The following is a 20762-nucleotide window of genomic DNA, read 5'->3' as shown; positions in this document are numbered from 1 at the left end:
TACAAGAAAGACATGGATCTGTGGGAGCAGGTCCAGAAGAGGGTATGAAAATTATCAGAGAGAGGATGGAACACCTCTCCTGTGGAAAAAAAAAAAGAGCTGAAAGAAGTTGTTCAGTCTGGAGAAGAAAAAGTTCCAGGGAAACCTTTCAATATATAAAGGGGGTAATAAGAAAGATAGAGAAAGACAAGACTTTGAGCTAGCAGATGTCGTAGAAGAGACCCTTCCATTGGCAGAGTGGTATTGGATCTCTGAAGGTTCCATTCAACCTAAATCATTCTATGGTTCTATGATTCTATGATTCTGTGATGCCATACGGGCAGCCAGTAACAGGATAAGGGGCAATGGCTTTAGACTAAAAGATGACAGGTTTAGACTAAATGTTAGGAAGAAATTATTTACTTAACGGGTGGTAAAGCACTAGAGTAGGTTGCCCACAGAAGTTGTGAATGCCCCATTGCTGGAAGTGTTGGAGGCCAGATTGGGTGGGGGACTGCGAAACCTGGTCTCATGGGTGGTGTCCCTGCCCAAGGCAGTGGGCTTGGAACCAGGTGATCTTTAAGGTCCCAGCCAATGCAAACCATTCTGTGATCTATACACCATTCAGATATAGATAAACACTTGATAAGATCTCCCTTGAGCCTTCTCTGCTAAACTAAATCTCAGCTCTCTTGGTCTTTCCTCATTTAAGGATCAATATATTTCCTTGACTCAACTGATACAAGCCTTTGTTTCAATAAGGGATGTTTTTGCAAGTCAATGATACAATGCAAAAAATAATTTAGAGACTTGAGAAATAATTTTAGAATTCTAAAATCTTCTTCCAGTTGCAAAGCCAAGTGTATAGCTTACTGTGTTGTGTTGGATGTCTAGAGAGAAAGAAATCTGCAATGTTGGGGACTAATTCTCAGTTCAGATCTGTATTCTCCACTGTGGTAAAGAATTGGTTAAAATCAAAGTGGGATGCCTTTTTTCCTTTCTTTTTTTTTTTTTTTTTTTTTTTACATTTCTGTAAGTTTAGTATGCCTAATTAATCTAAAAGTCTCTTTAAAATCTGAATTCCATGACTGAAATCATACAGGAAATTAGAACTCACCAATTTCCAATAAATTCTGACTTCAGTTCTAGTATGTACTTTTATATGAATATGTATGTGTAGATGTATGTAAATATAAATCAATAAAATCGTCATATCTTTTCATTGTTATTTTCTCTCTTGAGTTCTTTGGCAATTTCAGTTGCCTGCCAGAGATAATACTTTACTTTGATAACCACTAATGAAATTCTATATACTTTGGTGAATATGAAGTCAAAATTTATTAAAATTTCTTCAAGGACTGACATATTTTTAAGAGGGAAGTGTAAAAAACCAGAAAGGAGTGGTATAACTAGAGTATTTTAACTAGATAAAATCCAAAGGAACTGGTTATTCAAATCAGCAACATACCACAGATTTTACTCCCTTTTTGAAGTAATTTGACAGATGCTGTAGGCTAATTAAGGCTATTTATAAGAAACTAAAGCAGGTCATAAGACATTTTGTGCCATATTGCTTCAAGATAGAATGGGAAGGGAAAATATTTCTTACTGAAATTGTGAAATAGGTGGTTAGAAACAAATGTCACCCTAGAATCAGTTATGCAAAAAATGCTTGGATCATGTGGTCCTTGTGGCAAGGATTTTCTGTTGTAAATGTAGGAATCTGGACTTGATGAACACTATTCTTATGAAAAATTGTAACATTTGAAACGTAAAGTCACATCAATTAATTTCTTAAATCTCAGTAATAAGGTTTTACAGGTGTCCTGTGTTGTGCAACAATCAAGAAATCCAAAGTAGGTTCAAATAAATGTTTGTCATTTCTGTTTCTTCATGCAAGTTTCACCATTCTACTCTGCAGAACTGCTGCGCCTACCGTTTAGCAAGCACAGCTACCTGTGAGTAGAGACAGTCTCATCTTCCATGTGAGAGAGGTGTTTTTCTGATGTCTGCTCAAGCCATATGCTCCCATCCAAGCCAACAGGACACCATGTTTAGCTCAGTGTTGACATCATTACCAGGAGTATTAATACACTCTGCCTGTCAGCACTGCCTTAACTGAAGCTGTGCAGCATTAAATCTGTAATCTGAACCCTGAGTGGTGTGCTGAGTTCAGTGTCTTTTGTTTGCAAATGAAATAATTGCATACCACTGCATTTAACCTTACTGTGTTTCTGGTGTTTATTGGGATAATGAAAAAAGATTGGGCAGGATTGGATCTTTGTGAGGAAATCTCTAAATGCTGTAGCAAGCAGTGGTGGTTACTCAGCCATTGCTGCTCTTTTGTACCAGTTAGTTATCAGACAGTGCCATGTCAGGACACTTGGTTGTTTTGGCTTATTTTTCCTCAAGCAAACCCAAAGTCCTGGTCAGAGGATGGAAAGTGTTTCTTGAAAAATAATAATAATTTTTAAAAACTTATAAAACAGATCCTTATGTGTAAGACTGACAACTGGAAAATTTCCACTTATAGCTAGAAAGAAACCAATTTATGAGTGTCATGCAACTAGTAAATTAATAACTTGATTTCCTTGTGAATACTGTAACATGAGATACTTAAGGTCCTGCAGCATTTCGATGTATAAATTTAGATTCTGACTGTCACAAGTCAAGTGGAAGCACAGAGATGATAGGCAACAGAGGAGCAGTCAGCACAGCTGCGTGGGACAGAGCACGGGCATGAAAGCAATTACAAACATTTGGTGTTTTAGAAGCAAACTTTAACAAGAGTTCTGAAATTGAACTAAGCTAAAATTCCTTCACTTATACTTTCATACCTGTAATGTATCTGGATCTAAGCTAACAGTCCCTGATAATATTCTTGTAGCAGTTTTCATTTGTAATAAGTTGAGAATTTATTTCCAGAAAGGATATTGTAGTCCAGATCCCTTGCTGGCAGTATATTATAATTTTTGTATTTTAATAATGTTTCCAGTAGATGGCAGTAGCCGCTTTTTGGCTGAAGGAACACCATCATAGCGCACTATATGAACATACAGCAGTAAAACCCAAATATGTTCCTATGCAGGTACTTAACACACAACTGATCTGTAATTGTGTCTGTTACAAGTGTGCCACCTCTTTGCTGTATCTGAGCATGAAATCTTTCCTGAATATTTTCCTTTTGAGTCTGTTGGTTTGCTTAGAAATGTGTGATAGTATAAAACTAATAAAGCTGTTACAGGGCTACAAAGGGTTAGGGACAAATAAATCTCAAATTGTGCTTGGTTCTGAGGTGATTGGATTAGGCCTACATTTGAAAACTGTTGTGGGCTACTCTGCGTTAATTTTACAATATTTTACATTCAGATTAAAATGCTTTACTGTAAATTATCTGACATAAATTGTGCTTTTATGATTGGAATTTTGCTCAAATAATATTATGTGCCAAAATAATATTGTGCCAAAATCATTATGGATGATTCTGCATTGCAAAACATGTCATGTTGCAAGCTTGTCAGGGCTACCAGTTTTCAGTGTGAAGCTTCATATCACACCTGGGGAGTAGCTATGCATGTGAAGAAGGTAACTTTTTCTCCTTTTTTTCCTTAAAACTCTAATGCCATGGAAAGAAAAGGGTGGGGAGCGGGAAGGGGTAATGAATGATGATACAAAGGCCAGCAACTTCTTCACATACATACCGAATCTACATAGTGCTATGAAAGCCTACAACAAGATTTTTATAAGATTAGTTATTTTTTTGGTATTGCTATCTGATGAATAAAAGACTTGATGAATGTTTGGGATCATTGATCCTCCTTTTATTTCATCATCATAACATATTCAAAGACTCTGAAATGACATGGAGATGTCAACCTTGTTACAAGGTCTGTATTACAAAATTGCATGAATGTGCAGAAAAAGAACGTTAAATGTGATAGCATTTATCAAATCTGATTAAATTATAATAAACAGTACACTAAGCCAAGAAGATGCAGCATTTCTAAGATGTGTCTTCTATGAAAAAATGTATACTGATGAAGAGCTGAAATTAGTATCAGCATGTGAGTACAATACATGCCTCATTTTTTGATTTTGTCTCATTTTACTGAGTTCTCCTTTTTGACTTACCAAGCTTGCTTTTCTTCTACTCCCTTTGCAAGGTTCTTTCTTACTTGCTTTCCTGAGCTTCTGCAAAACACATCCAGCAGCAATCAAAGGGAACATGGGGTGTTTTTTCACTTCTGGAATCTTGGTCTTTCAGTCTTCTGGATGTGGCATTGTATTACCTCTTGGTCTTTCCTATATATCTCATTGCTGTAGGTGAATTTTTCAAATGCCGACCAAATGCTAGTATACCACAGAGGAATATTTTTCTCTGTTTATGAACATTGGGTTATATACTTAAAAAAACCTCAAACGTTTTGACAAACAATAGACTTATTTGATTTAGAGAATGCCAGCTCTGTAAAATGATTTGGTTTTGACTGAGCCTGAAGCCACTGCTTTCTTTTGCAGGTCATCCTGATTCACAAGTTACTCTCCACTTTGTATATGTTGGCAACAACTACCTGTGTTCATCATAATTTGCTCCTGACTGCCTTTCTTCACTATGACAAAGAAATAGGGTAACAGAACCAAGTGGACAATAAGACCAATAGAAGGGAAACTTTGCTAATGACAGAGGAGCTTCAAGGTTGAATGAATTTGTCACACTGGGCAGTCACTGGGAGTGTGCACAACAAGATTTGTACAAACCAAGTCAGACAACGAAAAATGAATTAGGTCCAGCACAATGGTCGCAGATATATCACATGGTGTCCTGCCCCATCTGCTGTGGGAAGCATGACAGAGACAAAGTGGGTCACTGGTGAGTAGCATCCTGTAATGGGTCATTCTCATGTGGACACTGCAATTGTAAAGGCAAAGTGTGGCTTTGGACCAGTTGACTCCTGAACAGCAACCAGCTGTTCCACTTTCATAGGTATATTCCACATCCCCAGCAAATATGGATTTGTTTGCTCCTGCTATTTCAGGCACAGTGCTGAAGATTTGCTCCTCTGAGTGGAGAGATAGAGAGGAGGTAGAAAAATTGTGCTGGCCTTGCCTTGAATTCTGCTTGCACCTGCTCAAAACAGGCCTGTAGAAAGCAAAAGTTCTCCTAGGCAAAACCTGGCAAGTTGCCCAAGATGTCGAAATGATTTGCTGTGACCCTGCTCCACTACAACTCCATCAATTCTAGGTCCTGTGCAACTTGCTGGTCTGGATGAATATTTCAGCATCAATAACATATTTCTAGTGAACACTGTATCTTTGAAGTTGTTGTTGGACTAAAAATATGACAGGTCATTGGCTTCTAGACTAGTCCTTTCACACACATAGTTGGCTGTCTGACCTTCCTGACACTGGTAATGTCAAGTTCCTGAAACACAAGGAGAACTTAAGCTTTGGCAGACACCAAGAAGTTATCTACTGCCCCAACAGACAGACCTTTCCCACCCTAGGTAAGTATTTGTCTCATGCACATACAAGTCTTGATTTCCTGGAAGGAATATTTAGAATACATGTAAACTTTATTGGAATGCACTGTTGTTCTGGAGATGATACATTTCTCTAGGTGTATAAATCCATGCTTTGTGTGTAAATCACTTAGCTGCGAGATAAGCAAGTAGGTTACTACTTCCAAGCACAAGTAGTTGGCTTCTAGTGGTCAGCTGGCTCCTGTTGCTATTTAAAGCCTCTAAAATCTGTTTACAGAGCTGTTTGTATGAAGGCTCCCTATCCTTTTCATTCATACTTTTTATCCTGATCCTAACTGTGCTTGTTTTACCATGAGCTTTACACTCACTGTGGAGTATGTGAACAAACACTGTTTCAGGGAAGACAGAATTTCTTATTTTCCAAAAATTTGCTATGAAATATGTAATGTAAAGTAATTCCTGCTTAGGGGGAAAAATGTATTGTAAAATAAATTAAACATCCAATGAGCCTCTGATCACGGACAACCTGGAGACAGATTATCACACTGAGGTTACAAAACTCTTGGTGGCAGCAGGAGAAGAATGCCTCATTAACTAATAAAAGAATGGGGCTAGCACGGAGATGGGCTTCCCCAGAAACCATCAGGGAACACCCAAGGACAATCAGCACTTGATAGATACCATCAATCAAGATTACCAAAGTCGTCCAAAAAACATACATCTGAATACAGGACTTCCCCTGACATGATCAGTGCCTGCCACTACTCAGGAGACAGCAATTGTCCAGCCGTGCACAGTGAAAGAAAACTTCACACATATGCAGAGTTACAAAAGAAATCGGGGCACCTCTGCCTCAGGCATAAAAAACTGTAAAAAAATAGCCTTGCTGGAAACGGCATTCTTGAACAGAGGGAGATCCGGTGTGGTAGAGGATCCAGGTTCACCCAGCTCCGATTTTGGTTGCTGTTATAAATGATCAATCGAAAGCCAAATTATCAAAAATATGAAAATATTTATTTATCTTTTTCCGTGACCAAAATACGGTCCTCAAAAACCACAGTCAAAGAGACACTGTCGAGCCCGGGATCAACGCTAGGTGAACCTGAATCTGACCCCTATCACATCGGACCCTCCCCCTTTCACACGAGCCGCTTCTAGTGGGGATGTTTTATACAGTTTATTGTGTCTGAGGCAAAGGAGTCCAAGTTTCTTTTGTAACTCTGCAATTCATAGTTGGTTCTTTCACTGTGCAGAGGTGGACAATCGCCATTTCCGGGTTGATAGCCAGCGTTGATCGAATCCCTAGAAGTCACGTATTCACATGTATCTTTCTGGTGACTTCAGCTATCTTGATCGATGTTATCAACAGGGCAATGATCACTCTTAGGCGTCTTCCGATGGCTCGGGATAGCGGTGATCATCGCACTGGGTGCATCTGTCCATAAGCTAAATGCCGATCGTTATCCTGCCGCCTTCAGGAATTTCAGCGTTTGAACAGACGTCCACCTCTTGGGCTGCTTGTGGTCAGAGACTCGTTTGGATTTCACAATCTTTATAAAATACATTCTTTTATTGCATGAATTATTTCTAACATATATTACAGTTGCAAAAATAAATCTTTCACATTTATTAAGTTGGCTTTCTCATAGATAATTTTTAACTGCGGTGTGATAAACATTACTCAGTTTGAATCAGAACCAAAAATTTTACCTTAGTGCTGGAATGGTATGAGAGCAAAAATGCCATAGAAGTGTTTTATTATAGTAATTTGAAAAATTCATTCTGGTCCTTTTTCTATGCCCTCAAAAAGTATCATTTTACGGCAGCTCTGAGTAGTTTTATGCTATGAAAAGATGGTTTATTGCTAAATGTCACAAGTTAAGCAGACAAGGCAGAAGGATGGCTTGGCTGAACAAGGATCTTCTCTTGAAAATAAGATGGAAAAGGAAGGTTATGTCCAGTGGAAGCAAGGCCAGGTGACTTCAGAAGAATACAGGGATGTTATTTGCCAGCATAAGGAGAAAATTTATGCAGCCAAGGCTCAGTTAGAGATGAAGCTGATGGTGTTAGAGATGAACTGTGGAGGGGCAATAAAAAGAGTTTTTTCAAATATGTTAAAGGCAAAAGACAGTCAAGGATGGTCATCTCACAAACTGGGACAAAATGAAGTGTTTACTGCATTCTTTGCCTCTGTCTTCAACATGGGCCAGGAGTTGGACTCAATCACCCTGATGGTTCCCCTTCCAACTCATCATATTCTGTGATTCTATGATTCTAAGTTTTTCTGTCATTCTGTGTATCCACCTAGCCCCAAGGTGTGGAAACATAATGAACAGCTCTATCAGCAAAAAACACTTTACACTTTAGATTTTTTCAGTTTTTCTCTAATATATTTTAAGATGAGTAAAGGGCATGAACATACCAGAGTTCTATGGGGCATAACTAGCAAATAATTGTGATCTGTGAGTGATTGTGAGGCAGACAAGTGTCCTGTGATGAATCTAGATATAATTTGCTGCTCTCTGCTAGAGCATGTCTCAGTAGATGGAAGCACTCAGTATTGAACACTATGTATGTTTTAGTTGTGCTATTTGCTGTTACATAGCTCTTTAGAAACCTATTCAGACACATTGGGACCAGCGTGAAGAGTAATTAAGATTGTATTGTTCCTCTTTCATTGTTATGAACTCTGGAGGTTCTTGAGGTTGGCCCAGGAAACTGGATAATTCCTAAGGCAGAGCAGCTGCTTTGTCCCTACAGTCCTTTCAAATGGATCTGGAGCCTTATCTAATCCTGTTTTTTTCTTGACCACAGAGAATTCACTTGGGATAGTTCAGAGATGAGCATTGTCTTTCAGGACAGTGCCATTCAGTTTGAATGCAGATTCAGCAGGTGTTAAATAAGTGAAAACAGCTCAGCTGACAGCAGTTGCAGACTTAATGAAAAAGTGGGCTGGGAAAAGGAGTATTTCCCTCAGTTAAAAAATATGTTTCACTAATCAGTTAATATAACTATGAGGGCATGTTATTTTGTCAACAAAGAAACGACTGAGACAAGTTTCAGGCAAATGCTGACTCCTGAAAAAATAGATTTGTCAGATATGTAGACATGTCATTAACTTGTATCCTTTCAGAGTTAAGGAAAATTCCTGCTTTTGTTTTTTTCCCCAGTAAAGCAAAAGGTTATTTTATTTAAAAGGGGAAAAAAAAGTTGATTTGATGTTCAACTCAACTAGTTAAGTAATTCACTTAGTTTGTTAAATCCAAAAGTAGCAAAGGACTTCTGCTTGAGCTATAAATTAGGACTTTTCTTTAATTGTGAGATTCACATGTTCAAAAAGCTGCAACACTGATTGGAATACATTAGGGTTTAAAGACCGTCTCTCTCCATCTCTATGTGGAGGCGAAATGTATGATTTTTAGTTTTGTTTAACAAAAGATCTTTGTTTAGCAAAATATTATTTAGCAAGATCATAATTACCGAAACGCTGAACAAACCTGGTATTGGAGTTTTTCATAAGACCTTGAGATTTTAACTGTTATTTTTCAATCCTTCAATAAGAGGCAAAGTCTTATGAACATTTCTCTGTGTCAGACGTCTGGTTTTGAATCAGAACTTCTTGATTTGGTACTCTGAGCAGAAGACATCCAGCAGTCCAAACATCTCTCCTAGTAGAAACTTGGGATCTTAATGGAAACATTCCACCCACAATGAGATTTGATGAATCATGGTGCTGGAAATTTAATGGTCATCTGCAGGCAGAAGGCATGAGATTTGAGAAAGGGGGAACTGATAGCCATCTTTGCTAAATAAGGTTCTTCCCTACTATGCTGTCATCTTATAAAATAATGTATTTGAGGAAGTTCTCATTCTCGTTTACTAAAAGGCCTTCTAAAGTACACAATTCAATTCAATTTAATATGTATTTAGCTAGCTTGAAAAATAATGCATTTTTAAACTTCCACATGAACTGCATTTAATCATTGCCAAGTCTGCACAGACCAGCTTCTGCTGATCTGAGGGTTTCATTGCAAGCTGTATGAATTGTTACAGGGTATTTTCTTGAGACCACAGTGTATGTTAGTTAAAATATCAACATGAATATGTTCTTACATGCTAGTACCAGAAATATAATTTACTAATTGTCTAGTAGGACAATTGACAGCACATTCAGTGATTCAGACAGTAAAACCAAGACTGTAAAACCTGCTCCAGAGTTTAATACTTTCAAAAAGAAAATACATAAATATTAGAAACAGAAAACTGCTGTTGTGCAAACACTGTTATAACCTCTGCAACAATTAAGAGGTAGGAAGCACTTAGGATTTTACTCAGATATGCACATAGAGACACAGGCACATCCCCTTGTATAAGAGTCTAAAGGTCCTAAGAATTCTTCCATTTTTGGCTCAATTTGTTTCAGATGCAAGCTTTGAATACCCCACCTAACTTGCGGGAAATCCTTTCTCTGTGTTTACAGATGGGGTTTTTTGTGTTTACATCATCAGCAAACAGAGAACAATGGTGGCTTTTTTGTAAATTGTTTTATCTCTTGCAATTGTTAGAGGTCCCACAGCTCTGCTAGTCACTAGGTCACTTAGACAGTTTAGCTTTTCCCCATTGTGTGGACTGTGACAGAGCACCTCTGCTTCCATACTTAAGATCAGACTTCAAAGGATTCATCCACATCTGAAAGCTGGCTGAAGCACTGCATTTTTATAGAAAAAGTAAAAAACAATTTCCTGTTCTAGACACAGTTTGTCAGCTGATAAAACTTTACCAGAATACCTTGGCTTGCTCTCCTAAGATGCATAGTAATGGCAGAGGGATGCAATTTCACTTGCATTTGGTAACAGGGATTCCTGTCACATGCCCTGCATTAAATTAAATTACAGAGTTATGCTTCTGCATTGCTTAAGACCACAGACACATCCTGACTGCAGCCATCCCTCCTTAGGATCTGTAGTTTCATAAGGAATGACTGGGACAGGGAGGACGGCTTGTCTGCTCTCAGTTTTTGAGGTAGCCAGTGAATTTAGGTAGTCTTCTTTATGTCATTGTATCTTGATTTGCAAATGATAATGATTTAGATCTCTTCCCACAATGTATTAACAAATTCCATATAAGATATGAGTATTGTTCAGTTTCTCTTTTTGTAAAACCCCAGGGTCTAAATATGCTCATTATGGCAATCACAGACATTTTTTATCCCAGGGACCTTATGTTAAATGAAATATAGGCAAAGGCAGGAAATAAACAGGGCCAGGAGACTTCTTCTCCTTTTTAATGCCCTTATTAAGAGCGATCAGCTCAGGATTGGGCAGCTCGAGGGGCTGCAGTCTCCCGTTGTCTCTCCCAGGGCGACTCAGAGGAGGACGATGTGCGCAGCTTGGTCCACTAAGCAGAGCTGGGGATCAGGTCCTCGTGGGAGCCTTTAGGACGTGATGATCCCATTCGATGTTTTCCCAGCCCTGTCCCCCTCAGTCTCAGCGCTGGGGACAACTCCCGTGGTCAGGGCGAGAGAGACTCCGAAGGTGCTCCGCATCTCTGCAGGCTCAGCAATCGGCTCCTCACGTCCAGACATCACTCCAGTCTCTCAACTCTTATTTGGCTCGTTGTTTTTGGGGTTTTCTCAGTACGTTTGGAGCCGTAGTCCCCCACAGCATGCTGGTCCTGGAGTCACTTTGCATAACCCCCCCCCCCCCCAAGGTCTCTTCTCCTCATTGTTCGGGAAGGTCCCCATCCGTTACTTTCTGAGAGGAGAGCTATTAACTTGCCCCAGCCAGGGCTTTTACTAATACAAAAACAACTATTAACAACAACGACCCGTAATTACCATAACACAAGCAGCAGCCCAGCAGCAGTTGTAGCTTTTTCTCACAAAAAAAAAATCAACTGAATTTTTGTTCATAACAGGCAGAGACAGAAACAAATCACTCGGACACTTATTATTTACTGATCACTTATTAAAACTTTGATTTTTAATTGGATTGTAATGTGAATTTGGCTAAAACGATGTGATGTGTAGATGGTGAATGGGAAAATGCTTGTGTTCAGAAGAGCTTGTCATTTATACAAGAAGCTTGTCATTTATAAGCCATGGCATACATATAGCCTTGCAAGAAATAATTTGTTCAAGTTTAAAAATCATTTATTGCTCAAGCTTAAATTTTATTTTTATTGCCAGTGCTAGAATCTAAATAATGAAACAGAACTTCAAATTCTTGTTCATTCATGTATTGGTAAGCAGTGTTGTGCAATTCATGTAGGAAAATGGAAAGTGACCTTAAAACTTTCAAAACTATTAGTAACTCATGTAACTCATGTACTCTCTAGTAAAGTAAAAAAAACAGCTGGCTAGCAAATGTGTAAAGATAACCCAAGTCTTTTACTTGTAGTTCAGTTTAGTTATGAGAGAAAAGCATCATTTTGGGAGATGGTATTTAAAATATATTGAACATAATATACATTATTTGTCCTGCATAAAACAATAACTTTTATAAACCTGACGCTATGTCTTTGCTTGTGTGCTTGAATTTTTTTAACCTGAGCTATGTCTTTCCTTGTGTGTTAGTGCCTGGCAAACTTCTTGTTGTTGTTGTTGTTGATGTATTTCCTTTTAGACATGATATTATGGGGGTTTGAGTATGTCTTGACTGGTTTTGAATCTGATCTCTTATTTCTAACATGTTATTTTTCCTTTTATGTAACATCTCCTAAGTGTGCTTGATAGATCCAAAATCTGGGTCTGGTGTGGTTTTCCTGGTGTTTCTGTTGTCTTTTCAATTCTTCATCATAAAGTTTGCAACAATGCTAAACAGTAGTGAAGAGATGTAAATCTGTATTAACTTGGTGATTTCCCATAGAAATATATTTTTATTAGGTGGTTAAAACACTACAAGTCACTTTACACATCTGAATATGATGATATTGATGGACTGAATTCTATAGAATTCCTGAGAGTCCATGCTATAGGACTTCACAGGGCAATGCCTTCTGAAAAAAAACCCCAAAACAGGTGTTGGGGTTAGCTGCCTATTCCTTGAATGTTCTTAGTGTGAATTCCTGCTAATAAATGGCACGTTTAATATGCAGTAAAAACAACAGTATCTCTGTTTTCAACTTCTTGTGAGTTTTGTATCCTGTACATTGTTCTTTTGTGCAACAAGGACTATCAAGATTTCTCTGGCTGAACACAGTGAAATATCCTTTGCTAAATATTCTATCAAAGTTTCCAAGTTTTTTTTTCAATGAGCAGTGGGCCTCTTTTTTCAGATTTTACTCAACAGTTCTGTCAGCTTGTAATGGTAGGGGGGCTGCTTTAAAATCACCTTTCTCCTTTTGCTTCTCTGTTTATCAGTTTCATGATTATAGTCTGTTGTTGCGGTTGGCAGTGGTGGTGGGCACAACCTACCCCGAGAGCGACTTGTGCTAGCAGGTAGGAGCCATGAGAGCACCAGCACATACACACACCCACAGAGGCAGCAACTCAACAGTGAAGACACAGGAGGGTCCAGGCATGGAGTTCCAACTACAGTTTATTAGGGTACACTGCTGAAGGGGTTCAGGGGCCAAAGAGAGGGAACAAAGGAGGATCCATGGTATAAACACAGGAAATGAGGGGGTGGAGAAGAGCATCAGGGATGCAATGGTCTGAGGGCTCAGAAGCAGTATACAGGCAAGGGACTAATAGGGAATGCCAGGGTGGATGGGCAGGGTTACACACCAATGGGATTACACAGAGTGGAGAACTTACTAGAACATGAACATATAAGGGTAAAAGGTGTAGGGAAGGTCAACGGGCCAATGGAGAGAACAGAACTGGGACAAATTAACATAGTGCTGCAGAGCACCATGGGGGAAGGTTCTTTCCTCACCCTGAGTTGTGAGGAATGCCTAGAACTCAAGGTCATCTCTCCAGGATATTGCTGTTGCTCTCTCCCCAGGGGACTTTCAGGCCTCCATGGTTTATATTGTTCATATTTCCACTGGACTGGTGGTTCACGTATTTTACCAGAGCAAGTAATGTGCTGAGCTAGTGGACTATGAGAACTCCTTTGAAATGCTGTTCCCATCCACTTATCTGCTTTATCTCAACTATGAGTAAGTTAATGCTGCCTGAATAATTGGTTATTACCAGTAAATACATGCAACATGACTTCTCTCACGTCTAATGAGTCCCTGACTCCCTTAAGACTCTTTTAAGTGCTTGGGTTGTACTGCTTCGAACAGCAAGCTGAGATGAACCTGCAACATGGTGCTTTCCATGGTGTACTTAATAAATGGCTCGTTTCGTGGGCAATAGGCTCCCCCAGATAACTGTGCTGTGCAGTGGAACCTTATTTGGATGGTAAAGCAGACCCTTCTGTCCAAAACCTGAAACTTTGTGTATGTCTCCATCACAGAGGGCAGCTTTACACATGAAACTAGAGCTAGTTCTGAGTAAGCTGGTGTGTCTACAGAGGGCAGCTCAGTGCCATACAAAACTATGAGCATTGATTGACATTGGCTCAGACTCCACTCTCTCTCCGTCCTTTGCAGTTAGAATAATTGCACAACAACAGAGCTTTACACTGAGGTAGCCATAAAGCCGACCCCTTGGCCAACTAGTTTTCAGTTAGAATAAATATCTTGGAAAGCCTGTGCTGCAGAGAGGTATTCTATACTGCAATGCTTACATATTGTGTCATCTTGTTTTTTTGAGCATATATATCAGAAGGATATGGGATAAAAGTATAAACCTTCCATAACTAATCCAAATCCACTTGTAATTTCAGACTTCAAATATTTCCTGGAATGCATCTCTTAAGGAACATGCTTATTCATGTCAGTGCTGGTAAATAAGTAATTCTTCTTCTTCCCCAGGAACAGCATGGACTCAGCTATCACAATTCTGGAAGGGCAGAGCCTACCTTAATTTTATTGGGGTTGCAACCGACTATCTTCTCACTACTCAGCACAGATCTGTTCTCTGCTCTTTGCCCTGAAAATAGTACAGTAGTTGGGCTACACTCTGATATATATAGCACTTAAAAGGTATAAAAGGTTGACCTTGACCTCAAGCCCTTAGAGAGGATTGAGTTTTAAGAAGTCATCTATGGGAAGGTAAAAGAAGAGTTTTAGCCCATTATCTTCTTTTTGAAAATTTTGTTATCAATATTTCAGGAGACACACTCACTAAATACCTTATTAACTGTTTTATTTTATGTGCATTTCTTTAATAAGCCAAGGGAGATGATGGGTGCTTTGGTGGTTTTGTGTAACTCTACTTCTCTATGTTGAATATTTATTTTGACAGTTTGTCCCATTAACAATAAAAGCTCTTTCCCTCTGCTTTTCCCCACCTAAGCTCTTTATAATCACCACAAATGACTACAAGTTTTTTCCCATTTATTAGGAAAAAAAACTACTGACACAGTACTGGATTGAATGAAGTGTATTCAAACTAGCAAGGGTCGACTTGAATGCTGTTGGCAGTTGTTGTAAAGAAAGTGAAACAAATTCTATCCAAATCTAGACAAGATTTTTTGATCCAAAAACTATGTAGCCATGATGTGTGATAGTAAAATCAACAACACCACCGTGCTTTACTCCAGTAATAACTTTGCCCACAACAAGAAGTTCAGTAATAATAAGTTTTCATGGAGATTGTGTGTTTATGTGTGTGTGTCTAGACTGACATCACCTTGCAGCTGATATCTCTGTCTCTGTGCTCTCAATTGTGTAGTTTCTTCTTCCCAGCTTTTGGCACTACTTGTTTGATCACATGCTAATATGACTCAATTCACTAACTGAGCAAAAATACGTGTGTTTACCTTGAATAACTTCACAGTGTAAGCAGACAAGTGCCAGCATCAACTGAAGATGAAAAGTGTGTGATTAAACAAGGAAAATGGTGGAAAACGTAAATGAGATCTCTCAAGTGCTGAAAAAAAATTAATTTGGCTCCCTCTAATAAAACCCCATATTTAGCTATAGAAGTAGACTGCAAGTACAATAATGATTCTTCAGAGACAAGAGAGCATGCTCTAATGCACATTTCTCATTTCTTTAACTTGCATGCTTGAGAATGTATAAAAACAAATTTGCAGAATGGCACAATCAGTATTAAGAACAGGCCAGTTTGAACAGTTTTTCTTCTGGAGGAAAGTTACACAAAACTGTTCAGTTATTATGTATTTTCATCTACATCTACTATATATAGCATTGCAAGTATTGCACTCACCAACACCAATTGGTAATGAAAATAGACGTGAATTCAATGCCATTAGGCTGCGTATTGCTAGACTCTGTTTCTAAAGAGTAGATACAATTGCTTGGAAAAAGGAAGAATGTCTGCTGGAGTTTCATTTCTAAAAATGATCTCCAGAACTTTTGTTTTTAATTTTTTTTCACAAATCATTTTTATGTCTGAAGTAGAGAAACATGTAGACCTTTCTTTGAGTAGCCCAACCACTGACAACAAAATAATGATCAGAAAAATGTGTCAAAATAGAGTGTGACTGTTCACTCAAATCTTGCTCAAATTTTGACTGTCACACAGCCAAAATTAGACTTCATGCTAAGGCCATGCCGGGAGCAGTGCAATTAGCTCAGAATGAGGGCAACACGTAGGCAGGGTATGATTAGGCAGAAATGGATAAAGGTAATTGTGCTACCAGTATCACCCACAGCTTATCATCTCCTGCAGAATCCTTGCCTTAGCAGTTTTCTGGAAGTTTCCTCAGAATCCAGTAAAAATGCATGGAAATAGACCAGATTTCTAAACTGCAAGGTATAAATACATCAGCTTACCCCTCAAAAATTTGAGGTGGATCGTATCCAGCAGCAACTGGGCTTTCAAAGTTTTCATGCTTCTTGGTGGAATATAGGGTCTTTATCATGGAAGTGAGGAAGGCTGAGCATTCTCACCATCAGCTAGGTAACTATTTTGTTCATAAGTGCATGAGTTACAAGTTATGATTTATAGAACATCTGAATTACAAACTTCATTAATTAAGTAATGAGTTAGTGAATTCCTGTGTTGGACTATTCTATACAAATCAGATTGAGCTCTTGTTGCTCATGTTTATTGGTTTTCTTTCATGATGAGCTTATAAGATAAGGTTTGTTTTACAGAGTATGTTTTCCCCTTACATGTGAGACATTTGGACATTGACAGATGATCTAAGTAGAACTCTGGGACATTTGACCTTACTTCAGAAAAATTACTAGAAAGCGAGGAAGAGCAGGCAGATATTACCAGAAGGATGTAAATTTATGTTGAAATGTGCTGGACAGATCTGTTTGAGCCTGACCAAGTCCCACTGTGTACTGGTGTGATCTTGTATCCTGTAGGGCAGATAGCCAGGTAAGAATATATGGAACGCTGTTGTTTCCATTGGTGGAATTACAAGTCAAATTCCAGTACTTGTAGGTATTTCCCTTTAGAGACAGCCTGTCTGGGTATTCAGAAATAAAAGTTTAGCAAAAAATTTTTTTAAGTCATCTTATCTTTAAAATATGAAGATGCATCTCATCCTAATCTGATTTCACTTTCTGTGTGAGCCCGGATTCTCAGTATCTTAGATCAGAAAAAGATCTCTTGCCAGCAAGACTTTATTTCCTTTATCACCACTTTAATTTGCCATCCCACTGCTTCTTAAGCTTAGTCCTTCATGGAGACATCCAGCTTCCCTGCAGTGTGACAATTGTCAGCAATAAAACACGTTAATTGTTGAAGACAACATAATGCATACATTCAGCATAAAATACAAAATAATATTTATGATTTTATTCAATCTTTTCTCCCTCTGGCCTAACCTCTTCTACTCCAAGCCATTTTTCATAGTATAAGTGTAGCTGTAGGTGCTTCCCCAGTGCACTATATTCTGTCAATTCACTCTGTGTTGAATTTTATTACTTCTTCTTATCCAAACTCATGTACTTCAGGTAGTTAAACGTAACAACCCTGCCCCCCTCCCCCCCCCCCAAAAAAAGACACACAAATAGTAGAGTGATTATAGCCTAACAATATATTTTCCCTTTTACACCTCTGTAAGAGAGAAACTTTAAAGCAGAACACTAATGGTTGGAGTTTGACATCTGTTCATCACAAGATGGCAAGTGAATAAAGAAAATTCTGTCTTACTGGTCTTACTGGAATTTGAACAGGGATATGATGATCTACCTAATGGAAGAATCTTGGTTTCAAGGTTACCAGTCCATTGTGTGCTATCAGATCAGGCAAAGTTTAATCTACTGCTTCCAGTCATGCACCGAGTCTGGTATGGGGAAAGAATTTAGGTTCTTGGAGAAAGACAAATAAATGGAAGAACATTCCACTCATCCAGCTGTACTTTGGGTGTCTAGATTTATATCTGAAGTGAATTAGACACCAAAATAAAGACTATTTTGTACGTTTTTTCTGGTCACTGATACGAGCACAATAAAACTAGTGCTAGTGAGTCTAGATGAGGGCCATGAAAATGATCAGAGGGCTGGAGCAGCTCTCCTAAAAAGACAGGCTGAGAGAAGTGGGGTTGTTCAGCCCTGAGGAGAGAAAACTCTAGAGCAAGCTTTGCTCAGCCTTTCATTATGTGAAGGGGCCTCAAGAAAGTTGGAGAGGAACTTTCCCTCCATATTAGAAAGAATTATTTCCTGTGAGGATGGTGAGGCACTGGAATATGTTGCCCAGAGAAGCTCTGGTTGCCTCATCTCTTGCAGTGTTCAAGGTCTGGTTTGATGTGCCTCTGAACAACCTAGTCTAGTGAAAGGTGTTCCTGCCTGTGGCAGAGGGTTGGAATGAGGTGGTCTTTAAGGTCTCCCCCAACCCAAACTCTTCTATGATTCTATATTGCACATGAATTACAATAGTAATGTATTGTATACATTTTACATTCAGAAAGAGGTCAGTGTTTTACTTGAGACATTAAAAAGTTTCAGAATTGGATCAATTAAAGGTGCCTTTCTTAAGAATGGTCCTACTCCAGCAATGCCCATGTTCGTAAGTTCTCCCACTTCAGCTAAGTTGGTAAGCTCTTGAAAATAAATAAAAGGTGTCCTTCCTTGATTCTTGTTAATGGAGGTCAGCAGTCTACAGAAATATTTTTTAAAAAACCAAGATCCTAAACTACCTAATTATAAAGCCTGTCCTCACCTATTGGTTACAAATCCCTTTCATAACTATTATACATATATATAACTTTCCATACCTATTGCATTACCATAATTGTACTGGTTATGCAGTTGCCGTGAAGTCTGTATGACAGGTAAAACAGCAATTTCTATCAGTCTGAAGTATATTTTGTTCTGGTACAAATATGAACATATATATGACTAAATGAAGCCAGGTTTATTCATAACAATTCTATTCCTTTTAGAAGGAAATTAAATTGTAATATCAGACCATATATTTTTCCATTGTTGTATTGTTAGAACTTTAACACATCCTGCCATATTGTACTTCAGATGTCATGCCCCCTCTGTATTATTTAGCTCATCAACTATTTTCAGATTTCAAAGGATAATAACAAGATAAGGAAGAGAATGAAAGGGATCAATACAAAGAACAAGGAAGGCCTAAAACCTTCTGTATAATTGGGAGTGAACAGAGTGCATCTTGAAGGGAGGCACACCTAGGTAAGATAAGAGCAGTATACCAAAATTTCAGAAGCTACTTGGGATTTAAAAGACTCATAGAATAATTCAGGTTGGAAGTGACCTTGAGAATAATCTGGTTCTGTCTACCTGCTATAAAGAGGGACGCCTTCCACTAACCAGGTTGCCTTGAACACTTCCAGGGATAAGGTATTTGCAATTTCTCTGGACAATCTATTCCAGTTCTTTACCACCCTTCACAGCAAATAATTTCTTCCTAATATCCAATCCAAATCTACGTTTCTTCAGCTCAAAGACATCACCTCATGTCCTATCCTTATCCCCTTGTAAAAAGTCCCTTTCCAGATTTCTTGTAGGCCCCAGTTAGGCACTGGAAGGCTGCCACAAGCTCTCCCCAAAGCCTTCTCTTCCACAGGCTGAACAGCTCAAATTTTCTCAACCTTTTCTCCTTGGAGAGGTATTCTGTCCCTGTGATCATCTTCATGGCCCTCCTCTGGACCCACTCCAGTATATCCATGTCTGTGGGATCTCAGCACCTCAGGACTGAGGTGCTGAGCCACCGAGACCACCCTTGGGGGGCTCGGGAGTCCTGAAATGTTGCCAGAAGTGTCTGGTGGCTGGACTTTGATCCTACACGGGAGACGACACCTGTATGAGAATAGGAGGATTTCACCGGGGTGAATGGTGAAGGGATTAGTTAATTAGAGGGTGAGACACAGGGTTTAGGATTTATGTACAGGGGGGTTTAGAGAAGTAAGATGGAGGAATTGGGGCGTGTCCTGTCCTTCTTCTTCTCCTCCATCTTCTTTGGTGATGGTGGCACGTTGGGATTGGTCATTACTAAAAGTGCACCAGGCAATAAAAATAAATGGTATTGGGGAAAAATGATAAATATTGTACACGTAACAATGGGTATAAAGATAGGTGACTGTCTGGAGGGCAGCACAGTGTGCTCATGGCTGACTGCTGAGCAGACCTCTGTCGGGCTGAAAGAAAATCTTTTAGATAAACAATTAATAAACATAAAGACCGAAAGAAGAACTGAAGCCTCTTCTCGTCCTTTGATACGCGGGCTGCCCCAAGGCCACTCCGGGCCTTTCCAGGCCCTTCAAACAGCCAAAAACCCGACACATGTCTTTTCTCTTCTGAGAACCCCAGAGCTGAAGGCAGTACTCCAAGTAGGCTAAAACGAAGGACTAGAAGCAATGATAGTTTTGAATCCCATTGTATTTGAGGCAAATTTTGCCCAGGAACACATTCTGCATGTCTGTAAAGGAAGTGCAGTTCAGGAGAATGAGAAACTCTAAAACTAGTGGCAGGTGTTGAGTAGTAGAAACAAGTCAGAGAAACCAGTTCAATTCAGGTTAATAGAAAAAATTGAAGTACCTTCGCTGTCTTTTGGTAAAATAGAAGCAAATTTTTCTTCATGGAAGGAGAATTTTTATGAGTTGACGAGTTTCAAAGTGAACACCAAACAAGGAACCAACAAAACAAAAACTAAGGCAAATTTCTAGATGCTAAGGTATCTGGCTAAGTTTGGAAAAAACCTTAGTTAAATCAATACAATCAATACTTCTAGGATTTCAACTATTTCATGAGTGGATAATGCAACCTTTTATAAGATTTCTCTTTAATTTTTCAATAATTATTTCTTCCTTAGATATGGCAAACTATTTTTTGGACTATTTTTATACATAATAAAGT

At 38.8% G+C, this 20762-nt stretch overlaps 1 long non-coding RNA gene across 1 annotated transcript in view; it reads left to right on the top strand.

Annotated features, from left to right (window-relative positions):
* The first annotated feature begins 1164 nt into the window (after positions 1-1164).
* LOC141729246 (uncharacterized) overlaps positions 1165-20762 on the top strand; it is a 39838-nt gene continuing 20240 nt past the window's right edge. The window contains exon 1 of the long non-coding RNA XR_012580634.1: positions 1165-5483. This is a non-coding gene — a long non-coding RNA (uncharacterized LOC141729246). The remainder of the gene's footprint in view (positions 5484-20762) is intronic.

The sequence above is a fragment of the Zonotrichia albicollis genome, chromosome 1 (assembly GCF_047830755.1).
Source record: "Zonotrichia albicollis isolate bZonAlb1 chromosome 1, bZonAlb1.hap1, whole genome shotgun sequence".
Classification (NCBI taxonomy): domain Eukaryota; kingdom Metazoa; phylum Chordata; class Aves; order Passeriformes; family Passerellidae; genus Zonotrichia; species Zonotrichia albicollis.
This window is presented reverse-complemented; position numbering and strand designations above follow the sequence as displayed.